General features: G+C 52.8%; 1 protein-coding gene and 1 long non-coding RNA gene across 2 annotated transcripts in view; one reads left to right on the top strand and one right to left on the bottom strand.

Annotated features, from left to right (window-relative positions):
- LOC144326116 (uncharacterized) overlaps window positions 1-4,770 on the top strand; it is a 276,840-nt gene extending 272,070 nt beyond the window's left edge. The window contains exon 2 of the long non-coding RNA XR_013391272.1: window positions 4,066-4,770. This is a non-coding gene — a long non-coding RNA (uncharacterized LOC144326116). The remainder of the gene's footprint in view (window positions 1-4,065) is intronic.
- Window positions 1-18,575, bottom strand: part of NPDC1 (neural proliferation, differentiation and control 1) — a 60,390-nt gene that overhangs the window by 27,577 nt on the left and 14,238 nt on the right. The gene's annotated exons all lie outside the window — the stretch shown is intronic.

The following is an 18,575-nucleotide window of genomic DNA, read 5'->3' as shown; positions in this document are numbered from 1 at the left end:
GTGGGTGCCAGTCCACACTGAGGGCATGACCAATAAAGTCCTCTCTCCAGGAACCCATCAATCCTTCCATTTAAAACACTGTGGTGCCACTTCAAACTGTCATGGCTTCCCCCAAAACACTGTGGGAGGTGCCGAAGGTTGTTTCTCAGCTCTGCTGAGATGCAATTGCAAAGAGATGCCATTCCCAGAGGGGTTTAACAATCGACAATCCTCTTTCCTGGAAACTCTGGGAATTCAGGTAAGGGAACAGGGGCCCTCCTAACAAGTCACAGGTGTGAATGTGGCCCAGGTGGGACTTTGGTCTGATTCCGCAGCCAGGTTCCTCTTCTGCTAAGCTCTCTTAAAATAGGGCCTGGGAACCATAGCTGTCAACTTACAGATTTGAAAATAAGGGATCAGCAGCCAAAATAAGGGATCAACAATTACTTTGATAAAATACATATTTTATTGTGTGCAAATGCCTTTAGATACCTATTAGGTCCGTAAATTACCATATAGCATATATTCAACACACAAAAAAGCAACAATTTGTTGTTGACAAAGCACAGCTGGACATAGAAAGGGCCCCATTACCTTCAGTAGCTTATTTAAGGGACATCATCAATAAGGGACAGCAGCGGGACATGGCGCTGATATAAGGGACTGTCCCGCCAAATAAGGGACGCTTGACAGCTATGCTGGGAACACCTGTGACTGATAAGGCATTGCTGTACTCATTGCCCCTGACCACCACCAATGACACAAAGAAGGAAGGGTGACCTTTTTCATTTGGCTCAGCCACCCCTTTCTTTGTTCTTTTGCAAAGCCCTGAGCAGCTCCCATTATAAGCCCTGCAGTGCCAACGGCAATGGTCCCCCCCCTCTGCCATGTAAGCAGTGTTGAATTATTGATGGTGTTCTCCACAACTCTGAGGAGCGGCAAAAGAGCAAAACAGAAATAACCCCCATCAAGGTAACCTTCAGAGCCATCAAAGCACTCTTTGAAAGGGAGAAAGCAGCCTAGCCTTTGACACCCATTGTAGTAGCTGAGTAGCTGCATTTGTTGTTGGTTTTTTGTTTTTTAAGGTTCTCTCTCACTTGCATTTTCAAAATAGGAAGCAGTCTGTGAATTCATAGCGCTTTGGGATGCCTCCAGAGAAATCCACTGTCAGGGAATGACAGCAACAGTCCTCACCTGGGGTGGGGGTGGGGCTCCCCAGCCAGCTGGAATTCAGGGCTATGCTACCTCTGAATGTAGAGACACGGGTGGCGCTGTGGGTTAAACCACAGAGCCTAGGGCTTGCCGATCAGAATGTCGGCGGTTCGAATCCCCGTGACGGGGTGAGCTTCCGTTGCTCTGTCCCAGCTCCTGCCTACCTAGCAGTTCGAAAGCACACAGTGCAAGTAGATAAATAGGTACCACTCCGGCGGGAAGGTAAATGGTGTTTCCATGCGCTGCTCTGGTTCACCAGAAGCGACTTAGCCATGCTGGCCACATGACCCGGAAGCTGTACGCCGGCTCCCTCGGCCAATAAAGCGAGATGAGCGCAGCAACCCCAGAGTTGTCCGCAACAGGACCTAATGGTCAGGGGTCCCTTTACCTTTACCTCTGAATGTGGAGGTTCCATTTAGATGTCATTCTGATGCTCAAGAGGGAAGAACCAGAAGGTTTGGTGGAGCCCTGAGGTTCACAGAAGTGAGAATCTTTAAAGGTGTGGGTGGGAACTAGAGGAATCCCCGCCCCACCCCAAAAAATACAATGGTTAGTAAGTGCACAAAAGAAACTCTTTCACGCAGTGCATAGTTATACCTTTGAACTCACTCCAACAGGAGTTAGTGGTGGCTGCCAATCTAGATTGCTTTAAAAGAAGATGGGGCAAATTCGTGGAGGAGATATGGCTGTCAAAGGCTGCTAGCTAGGATGGCTCTGCTCTGCCTCCAGAGTCCAAGGCAGTAGTGCTTCTGAATGCCAGTGTCTGGAGTGCACAGGAGGAGAAGGGGCCCTTGTGCTTATGTCCTGTTTGCAGGTTTCCCACAGGCATGTGGTTGGCCAACGTGAGAACAGGATGCTAGTCTAGGTGGGTCACTAGTCTGATCCACCAGCCCGGCCTCTAATGAATGAGATGTTGTGCCTCACGGGGGAGGGCACTGCTGCCTCCCTGAAGAAGAGTGCTCTACGCTGCAACATTTTGTTGCAAATCCCACTCCTTATGACTAGTAAAGCACTGATGAATAGGCTCTCCTTTAACAGTTCACTATGGCTATTCCCTATTTCCCTCCAATACACAAGGATATATTGCTCCTGAACATGGAAGCCCCATTTGTGTCAACCTGCTTGCAGGCTCAACTCCAGCCACTGGCGAACGAAATGAGCTGCTGGTTTTCAAGCTAGCCCAGCTGCAGCTACTCTGGTGAAGGTTATGCTTCTGGGTCCCAGTATCTCTTTTGACTCAGCTGCTCCAATATTTGCTCAGGCTCATGAAATCTGCTTGTGCTCCATGAATACACATGAAGCTTTGCACAACATTTCCTCCGTTGCAACAGGAACTGTTCCTACCCAGGAATGAAATATTCTCCTGTTCCTTCCAATTACGGGAAGTGAGACAGGGAGAAAGTTACTAATTGCAATCCTGCTGCCTCCCATTAAGGATCCTTTATCACATTAGCCGCCCGCTCTTGTAATAATATGGAGCTGGCAGCCCATCATATAACAGCCTGGGAAGCATCTTTGTCTGACTGTCAGATCTGCCTGCAGCCACGGAAGGAAGGAAGGAAGTCGCCCTCACGCCCAGGACAGGCCAATGGACCTTCCTGGTCCAGGAGCCCCTCCTTATGCGATCCCATAGCAGCTGAATCACCCACTCTCCTGTCATCCACCAACTGCATGTACATTTATTCTATTACTCATTTGAAAACACTGAGACACAGTTTCCCCAGAAGTTTCAGCATTGCTGTTCCAGCCACACAAGCACAACACAACAGCAGCACTAGTACAGCAGCACTTCAGGAAGCAGCTGTCTACCAGACTCATCTGGTAAGCAGGCTGAGACCCTACCTGCCCACGGACTGTCTCACAAGACTGGTGCATGCTCTGGTTATCTCTCACTTGGGCTACTGCAATGCGCTCTACGTGGGGCTACCTTTGAAGGTGACCTGGAAACTCAAACTAATCCAGAATGCAGCAGCTAGACTGGTGACTGGGAGTGGCCGCCGAGACCACATAACACCGGACCTGAAAGAACTACATTGGCTCCCAGTACGTTTCCGAGCACAATTCGAAATGTTGGTGCTGACCTTTAAAGCCTAGGTCCAGGATACCTGAGGATACTCCTTCAGGTATACTGGACCGAGGCAAGAGCATGTCATATGGTCACAGTCCCCTCAACTGCAGGGGCAAGCTGGTGAACTTGGTTCAGATGCCAGTTTCTCTAGGAAAGGTGTGGCTTTTGGGGGGGCACCCTGCCAATGATGGAGGAGGTTGAGTGCAGAACCAAGCGTGGCGCAGCTCCAGCGACTGGCTCCTCCTTTTGCCACAAGGAGGAGGAGGAAGGAATCATTCTCCCACCAGTGGCAGAACCAGGCGGTGGCGGCGGAGCTATTGGCCACTGAAGTCGCCCGTCCCCTGTGTCCAGCTCCATTCCCAGCTCCTCCCAACACCCTGACATCACCCACCCCCAATCGCCCTCACAATTGGGTGCCTCTGGTAAAGCATGAGACTCTTAATCTCAGGGATGTGGGTTCCCATGCTGGACAAAAAGATTTCTGCATTACAGGAGGTTGGGATAGATGACCGCAGGGGTTCCTCCCCAGCCTAGAATTCTATGATTCTATGAATTCTGTAGGCAGCCTTTCTCCTCCTTCACCCTCTGCCAGCCAGCATAAGCAAAGCAATCCATGCATCACAGGCAAGCAGCTTCACCCTTTCCACTAGCCCAGGTGCCTGGGCATCGCTGGGGCGAAGCCACAACTCACAGCAAAAGAGTTATTACTATTACTATTATTATTACAGTTTATATCCTGCACTTCCTCTCAAAGGGAGCCCAGAGTGGCAGGAACAGCAATAACAAAACTTTTTTTTAAAAGACAGTTGTCAGGGGTTCAGGAGCAGAGGCAAGGGCAAGGGAGGAAACAGAGAGCGAAGGGGAGGAGGCAGAAGAAAGGATGAGCGATGACGACGACCCGAGATCTCCGAGTCTCTCCAGTGAGTCGGAGGATTCACAGAAAGGAGCACCAGTGGCCAAGGCAAGGGGGGAGTTTAGGGGGGCACCCCAGGGAGATAGGGCCAGAGGGGAATCAGAGGAGAGCAGTTGGAGATCGGGTCCAGCGTCACCGCCAGAGAGCAGGGAAGAGGAAAGGAGCCAGGGGGCAAGCGCTGGCAGCTCACAGCAGGAGGGAGGGCACGAGTCAGGGGTGGCCACACCTCCATCTGGGAGCGAAGAAACGGTTAGACGGAAGGTGGAAGGTTGGGCGCGCGCGCCAAGTTCAAATGCACAGGAAGGAGGCGCAGTAGGCAGCCCGGAAAGAGAGCCGGGTCCTAAAGCCCGGCGCAAGGAGACAGGAGAGTCCGGGGGGTCAGCGTCCGAAGAATCCCGGAAGGAAGAGACCCAGGGGGGCAGAGGGACCCAGAGAAGAACAGTCAGGCGGAAAAGGTGGAGCAGGGCTAGGATATTAAGTTGGTGTACGAGGGGCGGAGATTCAGACGGAGCTTCGCCGATCTAGCTACTAGACGTAGGGTTGCACGCAGCAGCTTGAGAATGGAAACTGTAACTCAATAAAGACTTTTACCTAATGACCGTTGGCTAGCGTGATCCTCTGTGAGCTAGGATCTTGAAGCAACCCTGACAGTAAGCTCCGTCTCCTGTATTGTGGGCATCTACAGCCTCGAGGAGAGGAGAGAAGCAGGTGCCTACTAGTGAGCTCACGAACGGCAGCCGACATGACGGCTGAACAGCAGATAGCGGAACTCAGAGAAGCAGTGTCACAGCTGAATGCCGAGGCTCTCGCATCCAGGAAGAGAGAGGAGGACGCAGCTGCCGCCTACAGGGATCTCCAGGTCAGGTTGGAAGTGCTTACGAAGCAAGGGCAACAGACACCCAAACCAGAGGGGATTGGGTTGGGGAGACGCACAGGCGGTCTGGTCTCTCACTTCGATGGGAACCTGCAACAGTATCCCAATTTTAAAGCAGACGTACTGTGTGCACTGCAACTGCTGAGTAAAGATTTTAGAGATGAGCAAGAGAAAGTGGGGTTCATCATGTCTTATCTGCATGGGGATGCCAGAGCATGGCTGCGCAATTTATGGAGGGATAACGATCCGGCGCTCCAAAATGCGAATGCCTTTATTAAAGCGATGGATGCGTGTTTTTTATCAAGCATTGACGTGGATCTTGCTCGGCAACAGATTCATGGACTGAAGCAAGGAAGGGCCAGCGTACGGCAGTACCATGCCCGCTTTTTCGCCTTGGCCAGTGCCCTAGAATGGGACAGAGATGCGACCCCTGTAAGAGACCTTTTCTGGGAGGGACTAAACAGCTCTGTAAAAGATGAGATTGCGAGGGGGGAGAGACCCCGGACCACCCAGGAGGTCGTGCAGAGGGCGCTGGCAGTGGGGGTACGGCTGGAAGGACGTCCGTGGAGCAGGGACGAAGGGCGTGGAGGGCGCGAACCAGCCAGGGGCTCCTCCTTCTTTCCCAGAGAAGCAGCACGTACGCAATCCACGCCTCCGCCAGGGGGAGGAGCTGAACCGATGGAGGTTGGAGGTGCCAGGGCTCAGTCAGCAACCAGAGCCCTAGCACCAGCAGCAGTGAAAGCGAAGCCTCCTAGAGGGAACAGGAAGTGTTACGTCTGTGAGGAGCCAGGGCATATGGCGAAAGAGTGTCCCCAGAGGCTCCACAAGCTCACTGCAGCCTCAGCAATGGCGACTGCAGCAACGCAGCAAGGAGAACCACAGCAGGGAAACGACGCTGTCTGGCTGGAGGAAGAGGCACTGGGGCCCAGCCAGACGTATTAATGATGCAGTCCCCAGAGATTTTACAGCCCGTGAACCCCCTCCCGCCCAAACCAGTGGTGAGGCTCACCGCGTCGCTCCAGCTGCCCAATGGCATCACCAGGGACGTGCCAATCACCATTGACTCAGGCAGCAATGCGGACTTTATGGGGCAGGACTTTGTCAACCAGCATGCTATACAGTTGCTGCCAGCCACACTGCCCCTGCAGGTGGTCACGGTGGATGGCAGGGAGCTGCTAGGAGGGCAAGTGGTGCAGCAGACGCCACCGATGGTGATGCGACTTGGGAATCACCAAGAAGTCATCAGCTTCAACGTCACTCAATTGTCGGACACGCCCATTGTGTTGGGCATGAGTTGGCTGGACAAACACAGCCCAACGCTGGCTTGGTACCAGAGGCAGCTGACCTTCGGCTCTTCCTTTTGTGCTGAACACTGCATCGTGCCCAGGCAGGAAGGAGAGGAAGAGGAGTCACAGCTACTGCTAGGCACGCTGCAAGCGATTCCCCACAAGTACGCAGAATTTTTGGAAGTTTTCTGCGAGAAGGAGGCAGACAGGCTACCCCCTCACAGGCCATATGACTGCAAGATTGACCTGCTGCCAGGGGCGGCGCTGCCTAAGGGGAAACTGTATTCCATGTCAGAGGACGAGCTGCAAGAACTCAAGGAGTTCATAGATCATAATTTGGAGCGCGGTTTCATCCGAGAGTCCAAGGCGGTGGGAGGCAGCCCGGTGTTCTTCGTTAAGAAGCGGGATACGCCCCAAAAGAGGCTTGTAGTGGATTACAGGACCTTGAACAGTGTGACTAAGCCGTCGGACTTCCCCATGCCCCGAATTGACGACCTCCTCGCAAAGGTGCGGAAGGGCAGAGTGTTCACCAAATTGGATCTGCGAGGTGCGTACAACCTCATTCGCATGCGGGAGGGAGACGAGTGGAAAACAGCCATGTTCACGCCACTGGGGACCTACGAATATAGAGTTATGCCTTTTGGATTGCAAAATGGCTCCCACGTTTTTCAAGCATTCATGCATCACGTGTTGGCGGGACTTCTCTACAAGACGTGCGTCTGTTTCTTAGATGACATCCTGATCTTTTCGGAGTCGCAACAGGAGCATGACAAACACGTCAAGGAAGTACTGAACAGGCTGAAGCACCATAGGCTCTACGCCAAGCTGGAGAAGTGCCAATTTGACGTGACGGAGGTGGATTTTCTGGGCTACAAGCTGTCTGACAAGGGGCTCGCCATGGACAGCGCCAAGGTTCGAGCGGTGTTGGATTGGAAGAGCCCGCGCAACCGGAAGGAGGTCCAACGGTTTGTCGGCTTTGCGAACTTCTATCGCAAGTTTATCAAGGGCTTCGCTATGCAGACGGCGGCCATCACTGACACGCTTAGCTCCAAGAAAAAGAAGTTCATTTGGACAGAGCAGGCGGAACAGTCCTTTCAGGCACTCAAGCGTCTCTTCGCGTCGGAAGAGCAGCTGCTTCATATCAACCCCAGCAAGCCGATGAGGGTGGAGACTGACGCCTCGGACAGAGCCGTGGGGGCGGTCCTGCTGCAGAAAGACCCGCAGGGGGTGTGGCGACCGGGAGCGTTTTACTCCAGGAAGCTCAGCAAGTCCGAGCAGAACTACACCATATGGGACAGGGAGTTGCTGGCCATTCATGCAGCGTTCAAGGCGTGGAGGCACTTTCTGATCGGCGCCAAGCACACGGTGCAGGTTTGCACGGACCACAAGAACCTAGAGCACTGGCGCACGGCACAGTTCCTGAACCAAAGGCAGATACGTTGGGCTGAGTTCTTTGCGAACTTCGACTTCCCAATAGAGTATGTCCCGGGGGACACCAACATCATGGCGGACGCTCTCTCCCGCAAGCCACAGTATCTGGAGGAAGCAACGCCAGCGGCCGCCATGCACATCTTCGCACCAACAGTGTGGGCGTGCGCCGCGGCAACCGTGGATCTGGAGGCGGTGCGACGAGCGTTGCAGGGGGACTCCTTCGCGCAAGCAAAGATCTCAGAGGTGCAAAGGGGCAAAGCAGCGGCCGACGGTTTCCAGCTAAGAGATGGATTGCTCATCCGTAAAGGGGCCATCTACGTGCCGGGAGACGAACTTCGCGCCAAGGTGCTGCAGCAGATGCACGACGCGCCCACTGCAGGGCACTTCGGCAAGGAGAAGACGGTGGAACTAGTAGCCAGGGATTTCTGGTGGCCTGGAATGAGAAGAGAGGTCGCGGACTACGTGGCGAGGTGTGACACCTGCCAGAGGGCGAAGCCAGTGCTTAGACCGCCGGCCGGACTGTTGGAACCGCTGCAAACTCCGGCCGAACCTTGGGAGAGGGTGGCCCTGGACTTTGTCACGGATCTGCCCAGCTCGAGGGGCAAGACGGCAGTGCTGGTGGTGGTGGACTTGTTCTCCAAGATGGCACATTTCATTCCGTGTGCGAAGGTGGCCACGGCGGAACAAACCGCCAAACTGTTCATAGACCACGTGTTCAAGGTTCACGGTCTGCCACGGTCTATTCTGTCCGACCGGGGGCGGCAGTTCATATCAAATTTCTGGCAGCGGCTGATGGGCTTCCTGAACGTCAAGATCAACCTGGCGTCGGCGAGACACCCGCAAACCAACGGGCAAGCAGAGCGGGTCAATGCCATCATGCAGCAGTACTTGAGGTGCTATGCAAATCAACAGCCTGCGACGTGGGTGGATTACCTGCCGCTCGCCGAGTTCGCTTACAACAACACGAAGCACGTGTCCACGGGGGTCACACCGTTCTTCGCCAACAACGGGAGGCACCCCAGAACCTTCCCGGGACTGGAAAGGCTGGGGGAAGGGGAGCCGCAGACGGCAGATGCGTTCGCGTCGGAACTGCAGGAAGTCCACGATCAGCTGAGGCGCCACCTGGAGCTGGCCAAGCACGCATACAAGGTACAAGCGGACAAACGCAGAAGGGTTGGTGAAGAGCTACACGTGGGGGACTGGGTCTGGTTAGCAGCCCACGCAGTGCCGGCCAGGTCGTTGGCCAAGAAGAAACTAGGGCATAAGCAACTGGGGCCCTATCAAGTCGAAGAGCAGGTCAACCCGGTGGCCTTCAGGCTGGCGCTTCCGGAGGGTTCCAGAATGCATCCGGTATTCCACAGATCGGTGCTCACGCCCTACAAGGCACCGCACAGGTTTCAGGAACCCGGAACGGCGCAGAGTCCGGCCAGAGACAGAACAGGGCACGCAGGAGTGGCACAGAAGGAGCGCATCAACGAAGTCACAGAGATTTTGGATTCCAGATGGGGGGAAGAAGGGGTAGAATACCTTCTCGCCAGGGAGGGCACCCCGGCCAGTGCGAACAGTTGGGTGCCGGACTACGCCTTGGACGAACCTCTGCTCAAAGACGAGTTTCATGCCCTCTTCCCACATAGACCGATGCCAGCAGACTTTTTCGACGACTGGCTTTTCACACCCACGCTTTCGGGCAGCACGTTCCGGGGGTTCGACTCTGACGAGGACCCGATACGAGACGTCCGTTCCCCGGAGGGGTCGCCCTCGGGATCTGCCTCAGAACCCTCGTATTGGTGGGACGACAAACCAGAGGAACAGTGGCGCAGGAAGTGGCAAGAAGGTCCAGGCCGAGCAACGCCGCCTGGAGGAAGCGAGGGAGAGACGGACATGGACATTTTCGGGGACGATCCAGGTTTCGAGCACGGCGGCACAGAGATGGAAGCAGAGGTGACCGTCGTCGACGAGAGAAGGGAGGAAGAACCGGAAGACTTCGGAGGGAGGCCCGCTACGGGAACCGAACGGTACCCGACATTCGTCTCCTTGACGCAGCAGCACCCAGCTCCAGCACCGGAAGGAGGGGAAGGGGGAGTGGGGGGCTTCGAGGGGGGGATGGATGTCAGGGGTTCAGGAGCAGAGGCAAGGGCAAGGGAGGAAACAGAGAGCGAAGGGGAGGAGGCAGAAGAAAGGATGAGCGATGACGACGACCCGAGATCTCCGAGTCTCTCCAGTGAGTCGGAGGATTCACAGAAAGGAGCACCAGTGGCCAAGGCAAGGGGGGAGTTTAGGGGGGCACCCCAGGGAGATAGGGCCAGAGGGGAATCAGAGGAGAGCAGTTGGAGATCGGGTCCAGCGTCACCGCCAGAGAGCAGGGAAGAGGAAAGGAGCCAGGGGGCAAGCGCTGGCAGCTCACAGCAGGAGGGAGGGCACGAGTCAGGGGTGGCCACACCTCCATCTGGGAGCGAAGAAACGGTTAGACGGAAGGTGGAAGGTTGGGCGCGCGCGCCAAGTTCAAATGCACAGGAAGGAGGCGCAGTAGGCAGCCCGGAAAGAGAGCCGGGTCCTAAAGCCCGGCGCAAGGAGACAGGAGAGTCCGGGGGGTCAGCGTCCGAAGAATCCCGGAAGGAAGAGACCCAGGGGGGCAGAGGGACCCAGAGAAGAACAGTCAGGCGGAAAAGGTGGAGCAGGGCTAGGATATTAAGTTGGTGTACGAGGGGCGGAGATTCAGACGGAGCTTCGCCGATCTAGCTACTAGACGTAGGGTTGCACGCAGCAGCTTGAGAATGGAAACTGTAACTCAATAAAGACTTTTACCTAATGACCGTTGGCTAGCGTGATCCTCTGTGAGCTAGGATCTTGAAGCAACCCTGACAACAGTTGTAAAACATTCTTTAAAAAGTTAAAATATAAATGCAAAGTGGTAGAGGGTCTCCAGCAATTGTTCACAAACTGTTTTGGCCCCTACGCCTCCCACCCCTGGTTCCATAAACTCTCTCTCAGTGCCCGCTACCCTATAAAAAGCTTAATTCAGAAAAGCAGTTTGCAGCATCCACAGCCCAATCAAATTCAGTACAGTAACATCTATTTGTTCTGGAAGACAGCATTTTGTGCTTCGACACTGTTTTGAAAATTTGTTTTGAAACCAGTATCTTTAATTGCACGTTTATTCAAAATCCAATATAAATGGTTTTCTTTGATCAATACTTGATGAACTTGATCCAGCGATGCCAGTGTGATAGTCATTTGCACCTCCAGTGACCCCTGCTACCCGCTTGCTTTTTAGAGCCCCACTAGAGGATCCCAGGGGGAGGGACCACCCACTTTGGAAACCATTAGACTGAAGGTCCAATCCTAAGGTTGGCTGGGGGGAAAAGCTGAGCTTCCATAACCATGTTCAGGCAAATAAGACAGCAGTTTATTTTTCTATATATTTCATTGCATTTATATACAGCTTCACTGTACAGTGGTACCTGGGGTTAAGAACTTAATTCGTTCTGGAGGTCCGTTCTTAACCTGAAGCACCACTTTAGCTAATGGGGCCTCCCGCTGCCACCATGTTGCCGGAGCACGATTTCTGTTCTCATCCTGAAGCAAAGTTCTTAACCTGAAGCACTATTTCTGGGTTAGCAGAGTCTGTAACCTGAAGCGTTATAACCTGAAGCATATGTAAGCTGAGGTACCACTGGGGAAAAAAACAAGCTACACAGAGCAGTTTATGAAAAAAAAGCTGTTGTAGTCAGGTAAGTGTCCTTCAAGTATCACTTTGGTCAATGACTAGTTTTTTAAATTCAAAGGGGTTATGATTATAAACACATTTCAGCTATGCTGAATAGCTTTGGCTTTGTTATTTGCCCATAACAAAAAGTACTGAAAAGTACAGCTGCTATCATGGCCTCACCGCCTGGAGTATCCTCCACACACTTTAAAAATGAATGTTATCACTATGGCAATTAATTTTATCCACTCTGCACAGCAAACCCATAGCCTGGGCAGACAACTTGCACAGCTGTGGTCACTGCGCTAAAGAAAGGATGAAGAAGAAAATAAGAAGGTTGCGGGGGTAGGGGGAACCAGATTTATAGGAAACTGAATTGTGCACCAAATGCTACACATTACACAATACAAGCAGAAAAAACAATTATTACCGTTAGTAGTAATTTCATTTAATAACACACACCTTTTGAACTCAGAGCAAGCAAATCAGCAACGTTCATGTAATTAAAAACAAATTAGGTAACACACCAAGCCCTGATCCTGGTACCATTAGCTCATAAACATTATCCCCACTCCCTGCCACCGCCGTCAAGCCTCTGAATTAAATAACTTAATCTCTCCTCTTCAAATATTATATCCAGTTCAGCAGCACGTAAGGGGGGGGGGGGGTGGAGGGGGAAAATATGAGCTCTGTAGTGCTCCTAAAGCTGGAGATTTACAGTAGCTGGGAATAAACACTAAATCTCTTTCTTCCTCAGCCGAAAAAGGCACCTATAGCTAAATTCACACAAGGCAGATTTAGAAGCAGATTATACTCTAATGCTCCAAAACAGGCAGGAAGAGGAGGCCCTTCCACAGATTCCCTCTTAATGAACAAGGCAGGACTACCCCCCCACCCCCGGTCATCTTTCCCACCAGGAAAAGCAAGCCCACCCTACCCTCAAAAAAAATCAAGCACTGATGTTTCCCTAAAAGCAAGGGAATGCCCTCCTATATAGTGCTGCAGTGGGGGGGGGGGAGGGATTTGAGATCCATTGCAGCTTTCTGACAGTACAGTACTGAACATTCTCACACCAATCCTGCAGGTTCCTGGGTGACCTTGGCCTAGCCTACCTTGAAGGGCCGTTGTAAGGGTAAGATGGGGAGGAAGGAGAACTCCTTGGCAGGAAACACGCGGGTTGCAAATAAATCTCTGTGTGCTTTTATGGTGTTGTAAAATCGCTCCACGGTGCCTCGTCAAAAGAAATCCCTAAATTGAATCCCTACTTGTGTGGGGGTTACATTCCAGGCCCCTGTGCGCATAAGTGAAATTGTGTAAAGTGGGGAGCTCCCTCTAAACACCCTCTCTGCCACTCTCTCTTCAAGCAATACCAAAACCACTGTGTCCAAAATACCGTATTTTTCGCTCTATAAGACGCACCAGACCACAAGACGCACCTAGTTTTTGGAGGAGGAAAACAAGAAAAAAAAATATTCTGAATCTCAGAAGCCAGAACAGCAAGCGGGATCGCTGCGCAGCGAAAGCAGCGATCCCTCTTGCTGTTCTGGCTTCTGGGATAGCCGCGCAGCCTGCATTCGCTCCATAAGACGCACACACATTTCCCCTTACTTTTTAGGAGGGAAAAAGTGACTCTTAAAAAGGTAAAGGTAAAAGTACCCCTGCCCGTACAGGCCAGTCTTGCCAGACTCTAGGGTTGTGCGCTCATCTCACTCTATAGGCCGGGAGCCAGTGCTGTCCGCAGACACTTCCGGGTCACGTGGCCAGCGTGACAAGCTGCATCTGGCGAGCCAGCGCAGCACACACGGAACGCCGTTTACCTTCCCGCTGATAAGCGGTCCCTATTTATCTACTTGCACCCGGGGGTGCTTTCGAACTGCTAGGTTGGCAGGCGCTGGGACCAAACGACGGGAGCGCACCCCGCCGCGGGGATTCGAACCGCCGACCTTTCGATCGGCAAGTCCTAGGCGCTGAGGCTTTGAAAAAAAGAAAAAGTGACTCTTATAGAGCAAAAAAAAACGGTAACTAGAATTGAAGCTCTGGGGCCTGCAAAAGGCTGGAGGACAGGCAGGAAGCTTGAGACTGCTGCTTCTGCTGCTGCAGCTGCGCCACATCAGCTGTTAGATGGGAAGGCTGAACAGTGTTTAAAAAGGTTCTGCTCTGCCTCCAGTCTCTTCGGGGCTTCCTCCGCCCTCACCAACATCCTCTCCGGGCTCCAGGGAGAGTCTCCTTGTGAGCCACGATGACTTTCTCAATCTCTCCCTCCCTTTGTGGGTTTGAATTATTTATTTTCCGGCGCTGTGCATATACCAAGTCACACGTAAGCTGATTGCACCTAAGTGGGTGAGGAGGAGCCTGTAAATAAAGTACTGCCAGAACAAGGAAAATCAATGTTTCAAAGGAGAAGGGGAAAAAATAGGTTGGGTCTTATAGTAATGAGGTCAGCGTACAGATTACATGAAGTCAGGATAGGGCCGCAGCCCAGTTGCAGAGCTTCTGCTCTGTATGCAAAAGCTCCCAGGTTCAGTCCCTAATGGGAATGTCGCCTGTCTGAAACCCCAGAGAGCCACTGCTGGTCCGTGTAGTGGGTTGGGACCTCCTGGTGGTCTGCAGGCTGACCCAGGTGGGTTATAACAAGAACGCTACCACCATGCAAACATATGGTAAAAGTGTATGTTTCAAGGCTGAGTCCAAGATGGAAATGTTTGGCAAAGTTACTCCCTGGTGCTGAGAAATCAGTTCTATGCCGCCCAGTTCTATGATTGTCTGACTTAAAACAGATTCCAGGGGTTTTGGTTTTTATTCCCAAAAAAACCAACTGGTTTACTCTTGTGCCTATTTATTACATATGGTACCCAATGCTGCATGTAATAAATAGGCACAAGAGAAAACCAATGCTGTGTGGGATGCGGGTGGCGCACAGATCCTAGGACTTGCTGATCAGAAAGTCGGCGGTTTGAATCCCCGCAATGGGGTGAGCTCCCGTTGCTCGGTCCCTGCTCCTGCCCACCTAGCAGTTCAAAAGCACGTCAAAGTACAATTAGATAAATAGGTACCGCTCTGGTGGGAAGGTAAACAGCGTTTCCGTGCACTGCTCTAGTTCGCCAGAAGCAGCTTAGTCATGCTGGCCACATGACCTGGAAGCTGTCTGCGGACAAATGCCAGCTCCCTTGGCCAGTAAAGCAAGATGAGCACCGCAACCCCAGAGTCATTCGCGACTGGACCTAATGGTCAGGGGTCCCTTTACCTTTACCCAATGCTGTAACCTGCCCCTGTGACCTTAGGGTGAAGCGGAGAATGTAAATTTAAATAGGCACATAAAAATTAGTCATCATTAAATCCAGCCCAGCAGATGGGTCAGTGCTCATATACCCATTTTTTAGTCCGGACCCCCACCCCTTGCACCACACACACAAAAAGGACAGGCAGTTTTCCCTTCACAGATGAAACCAGGTGCCTTCAAACTGAAAGTCATACACATTGTGGGTTCACAAAGGTGCCTTCACCTTCGGCACAGCACAGATCTCCAAGGCTCAAAAACATCTTCCCCCAACCTGGTGTCCTCTCATCCTCCCCGTCCCCACACACTGTTTCAGGCTACAACTCCCACCAGCCTCTGCTGGCTGAGACTGATGGGAGTAGCAGAACAAAATATCTAGCCTGGGGACCAGCCTGTGAAACGGCTGAGCTAAGATGCATGAGCCATGCAGAATCAGAAGATGCTTTCAGGAGGCAAACCGTGCTCAGAGGCAGCTCAGGAGCCAGGCTACAGATGCTCGCCTTCCACACACAATGAGCTGTTCTTGCGTGATTCATGCAGCCATAAACCCTGGTTCCCACCGCCACATGGGGTGCCAGCAAGAGACCTAGCGCAGCCTTCTCCTCCCGTGCCAATCCAGCCCGCCTCCCTCCCCACAACAGATGCTCCTGCTACCCAACTCCACCCACCTGTGCCTCCCTCTGGCAGGTGCTCTTGCAAAAGCCAGGCTCCTCTTCTGCGTGCGAGACAGATAGATGCTCTATGAGGCAATCCCAGAGGCTGGAGAAAGAGCAGGAGAGAGGACAGGCAGAGAGGAAGGAGCAGCAGAAGAGAAGGTTTTAAGAAAGAGAGAGAGACCAGGAGCCTACACCTCTGCCAGCTTCCATTTGACTTGTCTCAGAAGAGTTTATCGTGGCACAGGTGTCAGAAGCACAACAGGAACAAGGATGAGTGAGCAGTGGCGTAGCGTGGGGGGTGCAGGGGGGGCCGGCCGCACCGGGCGCAACATCTGGGGTCAGGGCAAATCCACGGGTTAGGGGGCGCAAATCCACGGGTTAGGGGGCACAAATTACTTGCCTTGCCCCGGGTGCTGACAACCCACGCTACGCCACTGTGAGTGAGAGACAGGTGGTGTGGTCTAAGCAGGGGCGTAACATGGGGTGGTGGTGCCAGGAGGCTGTGGCCCCAGATGCACAATTTTTGAGGGCGCACGAACCAGGCACCCCTATGGAGGTGCCCCCAGTGCAGCCCAGTCCGGTGCCCCTCTCCACCCACTAAAGTCTGCATCAGCTATATGGGCTCCACCCTGTGCATGCGAGCAGCTCAGTGTGGCCCCACTTTGTTCCAGCAGGGGTGGGGTTGCTCCAGTGGCGTCAGGCGTGAGGGCTCGGCTGGCACCTGCCCTGCACATGCACTTCACCCAGTCTGCACGCGCATGCCCACCCCAGGGACCGGCAACCAGCACTGCGCCACTGGGTCTAGCAAGGAGCCTGGGTTAAAGTCTGCACTCATTACTTATGGGGAAAGGAAAACGAATGTGCAAGGCCAAGAGCGAGTCTGACCAATGGTTTACCTAGCTCAGAATTAGGAAGTTTGCAGGCTAGTACTGCTGTGGGCTCATTTGCAAGGCTGGAAGGCAAAACCTTGAGGTTTTCCAAGGGTCGCTTCAAAAGCTTGATGACTGAAATCATCTTTTTTGCTGTTAGTATCAAAGCTAACACCACCATCGCCATAGGATGCAGGAAGATGCCTCATCCTAAGTGAGGCTAGCTCAGTGTTGTCTACACTGATGGGCAGCATAGGCGGAGCAGGGTGAGTGCGGCGGGTGCAGCGCGCTCTGCCCCCCACCCCGCCCACGACTCCCAAGCCTACAGCGAGGTCCTCAAACGACAACACCTTGGAGGTCCCAAGTCGCAAGGTGGTTAGATTGGTCTCAACTAGGGCCAGGGCCTTTTCAGTACTGGCCCCGACTTGGTGGAACGCTCTGTCACAAGAGACTAGGGCCCTGCGGGACTTGACATCTTTCCGCAGGGCCTGCAAGACAGAGCTGTTCCGTCTGGCCTTTGATTTGTACTCAGTCTGACACTTATGTCTTCCCTCCCCTTACGGTTTTGATCTATGGGCTACTTTTAAAATGAGGCTGCATTTTAAATTGCATTTTAACCTGTATTTTAAATTGGGTCCCCCCCCATTATGTTTCTATTGTAATTTTACTGCTGTTAGCTGCCCTGAGCCCGGCTCTGGCCGGGGAGGGCGGGGTATAAATAAAAATTATTATTATTATTATTATTATTATTATTATTATTATTATTATTACCCACTAGCTATTGGTTGCGTGCAGCTTTGCAGCTCCAGCTCTCAGAGCTGCAGCTGCAAGCAGAGGATCCCACCCATAGTGGCCCTGCGTGTGCGCCGTATGTACAGCGCACACACATGTGCCACTGGGCGGTTTGCCCCACCCCCGACACCCCGCACCGGGTGCCGATTAAACTTCCTTCGCCCCGATGGGCAGCGGCTGTCCTGTGTTTCTGACAGCCCTGCACGGAGAGGCCATTGGCGACTGAGCCTGGAACATCCTCTAGCCACTGAGCTATGGCTATTCCATTAAGCTCCCCACCTTACATGGTTGTTACATGCCTTACATCAGGGGTCAGCAAACTTACTGCACCTCAGGCCAGTATCTCCAGCGCTGATCGTGCGGTGGGCCAGAGGCTAGGGGAGCACATGCCCATACACATGCGCACACGCTATTTCCAGCACACCTCCGGTTCGGAGGAGCACCAAAAATAGCTTGTGCGCATGTGCATGGGCCTCTTCTGACCCGGATGTGCACCGGAAATAACGTTTGCGCATGCACACAAGCTATTTCTGGTGCTCCGACCCGGAAGTGGGAAGCTGCACAGTGCCGGTAAGAGCGGGTGGCGGGGGTCACTGCAGGCCAGATAAAAAAGTCCCTCAGGCCTTATCCGGCCCGCAGGCCTTAGTTTGGGGACCCCTGCCTTACATGGTTGTTACAAGGATCAAGTAGGATAACCCTCATGTTTACAACCCTGAGCTCTTTGAAAGGGAGGGTATGATACAAAATACAATGGGTGAAGAAGGATAATAATAATAATAATAATAATAATAATAATAATAATAATAATAATTAATAATAATAATAATAATTTATTATTTATACCCTACCCATCTGGCTGAGTTTCCCCAGCCACTCTGGGCGGCTCCTAATCGAGTGTTAAAAACAATACAGCATTAAATATTAAAAACATCACTAAACAGGGCTGCCTTCAGATGTCTTTTAAAGATAGGATAGCTGCTTATCTCCTTCACATCTGAAGGGAGGGCATTCCACAGGGTGGGCGCCACCACCGAGAAGGCCCTCTGTCTGGTTCCCTGTAACCTCACTTCTCGCAATGAGGGAACTGCCAGAAGGCCCTCAGTGCTGGATCTCAGTATCCGGGCTGAACGATGGGGTTGGAGACATAAGGAGAACCCTGCTGGATGAGGCCAATGTCCCATCTAGCCTGGATGCAAGCCCCACACTGCCGTTTTGGGCAGCACGGAGCCCGCAGGTGCCCGAGCAACCATGTCACACCCAGGAGAGACACGTGGCTCATGCGTGGTAAGTGTCAACCCCTGCAGTGTGGTGCACAATGCCCCCTGCTCCCCGCTAGCTACGCCTCTGAAGCCTGCAAGCAGGATTTGAGCACAAAAGCAACACTCTCTCTTCCTATGGCTTCCAGCAACTGGAAGCATTTGGTTGGCCAGTGTGAGAAGAGCAGGATTCTGTTTCCAACGAATTGGAGCATCAAGTAAAAGAATCCAGGAAAAAACATAAGTCAACCATAAA

This window comes from Podarcis muralis, chromosome Z, assembly GCF_964188315.1.
Source record: "Podarcis muralis chromosome Z, rPodMur119.hap1.1, whole genome shotgun sequence".
In the NCBI taxonomy this organism is placed as follows: domain Eukaryota; kingdom Metazoa; phylum Chordata; class Lepidosauria; order Squamata; family Lacertidae; genus Podarcis; species Podarcis muralis.
The sequence above is the reverse complement of the archived record's forward strand: the minus strand, read 5'-3'. Positions and strand labels throughout refer to the sequence as shown.